The sequence below is a fragment of the Choloepus didactylus genome, chromosome 3 (genome assembly GCF_015220235.1).
Source record: "Choloepus didactylus isolate mChoDid1 chromosome 3, mChoDid1.pri, whole genome shotgun sequence".
Classification (NCBI taxonomy): Eukaryota; Metazoa; Chordata; class Mammalia; order Pilosa; family Megalonychidae; genus Choloepus; species Choloepus didactylus.
The window spans coordinates 168,128,378-168,134,392 of record NC_051309.1 but is presented as its reverse complement, the minus strand read 5'-3'; the positions used below and the strand labels follow the sequence as shown (position 1 = coordinate 168,134,392).

The window sequence follows — 6,015 nt, the reverse complement described above, 5'->3', positions numbered from 1 at the left end:
GGGCTTGGAATTATACATTAAACTCATGGCAAATGAAGAAAAGTATTCGAGGCTATCCATTTAAGTGAGTGGCCCTTCTGAGTGACATATCCTCCTGGTTATTAATTTTGCTGTCATGTGCACCTGGTTCATTCATCCACTGATTGAACATAAATTCACTCAGCCCCTATATGAGCCTGGCGCTACTCCTGGTGTGGAGAGCTGGTAGTAGATGATGACAAGTACTTGTCCTCAAAGAGCTTCCATTTTAAAAGGGAGAGACAGATAAAAAACACATGAACAAGTGATTAATACAACTGCAGACCATGGTAGGTTTTTTGATTAAAATGAAGTAGAATAATTGGCTAGAGGGAGGGTGCTACTTTGGTTGTAGCAACTGAGGCAGGCATCTCTGAGGAGGTCCCATCTGAACTGATACCCACATGATGAAAAGATCTCAAGACAGAGCTTCACAGGAAGGAGAGGCAGAATAACAAGAGCCCTGGATTCAGCATGTTCAAGGGGCAGAAAGAAGACAGTGAATGAGGGTTGAGAGGTAGGAGGAGAGGTCATTGGGATGGGCAGGTTCCCTGCCCCCCACCCACCCCCATGAGGCTTTGTAGCCATGTAAGGAGATCATATTCTGACCTAACGGCCATGTAAAATCACCAAGGGAAGATTGTGTGGATGCTATGTGGAAAGGAAATGCAGGGTGTTGCTAAGTCAGTGATTCTCAGAAGTTTGAAGACTTCTGCAGCAATCCAGGCAAAAGAGGACAGCGATTTAGACTCGGGTTTAGCACAGCATATGGTAAGAGCTGGTTACTTTGGAGATACAACTGATAGGGCTCTTCTGAGAATCCAGGAAAAAGAAGCTTAATATCTTTTATACTTTAGCACTTTAATTAATAAGAAAACATGTAATAGCCAACAAAAAGCACCACATTGCTTTTTTCTAAATGTGAATAATTCTGTTTCTCTAAAAGCATACTACTTACTCATTGACACATTTAATCGTAGTATATTAGTATTGGAAGGGACCACAGAATAATCTAGTCTAACTATCTAGTTTTTTTCTCTAGCTTGAACAGGTTAGATTCAAGGAAAGCAAGTAATGTTGAGAATGACAAAAGTGGCCATTAATGTCTCCTGCTGTAATTATAGTATAAATACTACTATCTCAAAATATCAAATCACTTTTTTAGGTTCACAAAATAATTCACAATGAATAAATTTTCATTACAGTATTTTTGCCATAAAACACGTTTCTGGGGACAGCCTAGACTTCTAAAAAAGCAAAGGGATAATCATAACTGTATCTTCTTCAATTTTGTATTTTTATAGAATGCCTTTAATTTAAAATGTAATTGTGTTTATAGGGCAGGCATTAAATGAGGTTTCTAACACTTTTCCTAATGAGACTCAAAACAAGATCCTATACCATAGCTTTAATCATTAGAAAAATCATTGGTGTTGATAAAATACTTCTTATGTGTGGAAATGCTATACTTGATTATAGAATTTAGTAAAATATTAATATTAAAACATGTTTGCATTTATAACTCTGATTTAAAATAATAAGTTTCTGAAAATTTTATTTAACACAGATCCTAAAATCCTTATCTCATAAAGATGCTGAAAAAGCTGTGAGGAATAGAAGAAATCACTTATTCTTTAAGTATTTACTGAGAACTTATAGGTACCAGGCATTAGGAATATAGCCATGATCAAAAAGGACAAAAAAAATATGCCTAGAGCTTACACTCTAAAGGGAGAGAAATACAATAAAAAAGTAATTAACTAGTAATATGTTGGGTGGTGATGAAAGCTGTGGGGAAAAATAAAGCATAGAAAAGGTAATGAGGAGTATGGTAAAAGGAGCTGCTAGTTTATATATAAGGAAGCAAAACTTCACAAAGACTATTCCATCCAGGCAGAGGGAACAGCAAGTACAAAATCCGTGTAGTAGGACACACTCAGTATATGCAGGAATAACAAGAAGTGGTTGGAGTGGAATGAGGGGAGAGTGGTGGGACTTAGGTCACAGAGAGAGGCAGGGCCAAATCCTGGAGGCTCATGGGCTGCTGCAAAAAGTTTGGCTTTTACTTTGAGTTGGGAAGCCATTGGAGAGTTCTAAGAAGAGAAGCAGCATGATCTGATTAATGTCTGTTTTAACAGGATCACTCCAGCTGCTGTTTTGATAACAGACTCTGTGTGTGTTGGGGAGAGGGGACAGCAGTGGCAGGAGTGAGTGCTACTAAGAGACTATTAAAAACCTCCAGGCCTGAGAAGAGTGTAGCTTGGACCAGGATGGAAGGTGTAGAGCTGGTGAGAAGTAGATGGATCCTGCATCTACTTAAAGGATAGAGCCCATGGGACTGCCGCTAGATCAGATGTGGCACACAAAAGAGAGGAGTCAGGGGTGACTCCATGGTTTTGGGCCTGAGCAGCTGGAACCGTGGAGGTGGCCTTTACTGATGGGGGAAGAAGTCACAGGTTTTGTGAATGGGTGAGCAACAGGAGCTTGGTTTTTGAAATGTTAGGTTTTAGGAACTAACTAGACATCCAAGGAGAAATGTTGAGTAGACAGTTGGATATACTATTTTGGTAGTTGAAAAGGGAGGGTGTAGCTGGAAATATAAAATGAGAGGTGTGTTAGTCAGGGTTCTCTAGGGAAACAGAACCAACAGGAGATATCTGTAAATACTACATGATTTTATAAAAAGTGTCTCACGCACCTGTGGGGATGCATGAGTCCAAATTCCCTAGAGCAGGCTGCCAGCTGGCAATTCCGATGAAGGTCTTCGATGAATTCCCCGGGAGAGGCTGGCTGGCTGAAGTGGAGATGAAGAATGTCTCTTCTGACTGCTAAAAACTATACCTCCCCCTTAAAAGCTTCAACTGATTAGATTGAACATCTCTCATTACAGAAGACACTCCCTTAGCTGACTGCAGATGTAATCAGCCATCGATGCAATCAACATCCTAATGATTTAAGTCCACGAAATGTCCTCACAGCAACAGATAGGCCAGTGCTTGCTTGACTAGTCAATGGGCACCATCACCTGGCCGAGTTGACACGTGAACCTAACAGTCACAGGAGGCACGAACATTCCAACAGTATTTAAAGCTGTGAGATTAGAGATTCCCTAGGATTGGGACTGTTGCCATGATCTCCTTGGAAAGTCTCTTAAAACACTCAGATTCCTTCTTCAGATAACCTCTTAAATGCATAAAATTAAAAACTTAGGGGTACGAAAAAACCAATTATAATGAAATGTCATCAAATATTTAAAACATGAACTATGGTAAATATGTACTTTTAATTAATACTGTATATTAAACAGTAATAACTAGGTCTCTGGGAGGGCGGAGGGAGGCTCCTGAGGTGGGCGCCGGGCCGAGATGGCAGCAGCAGTGGCCGGGGCAGGAGCCAGAGCTAGGGCTGGGGCGGCCCAGGAGAAGCAGGTCCCACCAGCACTGCTGAGCTTCTTCATCCACAGCCCGCACATCAAGCCATGTGAAGGAGAGGAGGAAAACAGAATTTTGTTTAATCATCCAAATGAAGCTGAAAAGAATGAAAAAATTAGAAATGTTGGCTTATGTGAAGCTATTGTACACTGTACAAGAACTTTTAGTCCATCAAAATCTGCAAAATCTTTGTGTACACAGAAGAACAGACAGTTCTTCAATGAACCAGAAGAAAATTTCTGGATGGTCATGGTTGTTCAGAATCCTATAATCGAAAAGCAAAGTAAAGATGGAAAGCCAAATGTTGAATACCAAGAAGAGTCGTTGGACAACTGTTGTGGTATAACAGTGCCACAGCATGTACAAGCTTTTTAATGGTACATTTCTGAAAGCCAGGGAAGATGGAGGTGTCAAGTTTGTAAAAGAAAGAGTAGAAAAATTCTTTCATCAGTCTTACCTTTGGACCCAAAACTTCTCTTTCTACTTGGCAGAAAAAACAAATCTGCTTAAGAGTGTAAGTCTCCCTTATAGTTTCAGTTGTAAACAAGACATTAGGAAAGTTGAACCTTGAAAGAAGTGAACATAGTATAGGAAGAGAAAAAGGAGTGGACTAAAACAAGATGACATGAGAATTTTATACAAATACCTCACTACATCTCTATTTCCAAGGCACATTGAACCTGAGGTATTCTAAACCCCTCGATGCCCGAGTCAGGCTCATTTCCAGAATCCATGTTCTGTGTCTCCAGGGAGACTCACTCACCTGGGGGGTCCTGTCCCACATTTTGGGGAGGGTGATGAATTTATTCGCAGAGTTGGGCTTAAAGAGAAAAAGTCCATATTTGAGCAACAAAAGAGGTTCTCTGGATGTGACTTTTAGGCATAATTATAGGTGGGCTTAGCCTCCCTTTACAACCATAAGTTTCACAAGAACAAGTCTCAAGATCAAGGGCTTGGTTTATAAAGTAGGGGTTTCCTAATTTCACATAGCATGTGTTTTGTCCATGATATCAATCAGTATCTCACATTATCATCACTTAGTTGTACAATCCCCATCACTTTCCACTTGAAACAATTCTCATGACTCAAAACACCCCATAGCTCTTTTCAGCCCTTAATTATTTGTCCCTAGTATTTGTTTGGTATTAGTAAGGTATTCCTATGAATTATAGCACCTAGTATGCAATAGGTAGATTTTTTTCCCATATACCACTCTGTTGTCAACTCTCTGTACCAGTATGATACCTTAGAAGTATATCACACAAGAGCCTATCTATATTTGTAGTGCTGATCTGTGGGATACATGCCTTTAAACAACCTTCTTCATTCCTGTTTGCCTTCAGTGCAGCTCTTATACTTATAATCCCATTAACAGCCATCACCCCTATCCATTCCCATACCTTTAAATTCACCCTCATTAACATATCTGATCGTATTAGGTTATCATTCCCCCTTCACTAGCTTCTATCTCCAGGTCCCCAATATTCTATATTATAAGATTTTGATTCCACATTGTTCAGGGAGTTCATAGTAGTGGTAACATACAATATCTCTCCTTTTGTATCTGACTTATTTCACTCAGCATTATATCTTCAAGGTTCATCCATGTTGCCGCATCTTTTAGGACCTTGTTCCTTCTAACTGCTGTATAATATTCCATCATATGTATATACCACATTTTGTTTATCCACTCATCTGTTGAAGGACACTTGGATTGTTTCCATCTCTTGGCAATTGTTAACAATGCTGCTATGAACATCAGTGTAAAAAAATAAAAAAATAAAAAAAGGAACAGTGATATCTAGCAGTGAGCATAATAACTACTATCACTTCAAAGAACTGATGTGCATAAACATTTCATGATGTCTATAACTGTAATATGATGTGAAAATACCTGTAATTTCCTTTGAACTTTTTAGTTTAGAAATAATTTCAAACTTATAGGACTTTTGCAAGAATAATACAAAACCTACATACCTCCAACTTACCATCCCCTCAATATCCAGATCCAACAATTTTAACATTTTGCCACATTTGCCATATCATTCTATGTATCTGTCATCTATCTATCTATCATCTACTATTGTCTAAACATACAGAGTAGGCTGTATACATCATGCTCTTTGAACACATACTTCCATGTACATTTCCTAAGACAGAGGATATTCATTTATGTAACCACCTTAAACTCAATGACCAAGATCAATAAATTTAACATTGATATAAAGCTTTGTAACTTCCTACTGGCTATAAGTCACAGAGACAGCTAACATTACTGTCATTCGGTTGCCTGCACTAATAATTGAAGGATATGCTAAATTTCATTTAAAGGCTATTGACAATAAAAAGAAATGTTTCCCTTCCGATTCACAGACACCAGGTCTGGGAAGCCCGGGTTAAGAATCCTGCTTTAGGGGAATGTAGCTAGAGAAGGGAGGGCCAAGGAGTGTGTCCTGGGACTCGAACGTTAAGAGGCAGGAGGGAAGAGGAGGAACCAGCAGAGACAATGGAGGAAAGGAGACAAGGAAGGCAGAAGAAGGACTGAGTGATCCATCGTGACAAATGC

General features: G+C 39.3%; 1 pseudogene; it reads left to right on the top strand.

Annotated features, from left to right (window-relative positions):
• The first annotated feature begins 3,383 nt into the window (after positions 1–3,383).
• LOC119530522 lies at positions 3,384–4,143 on the top strand (annotated as a pseudogene).
• Positions 4,144–6,015: the final 1,872 nt, after the last annotated feature.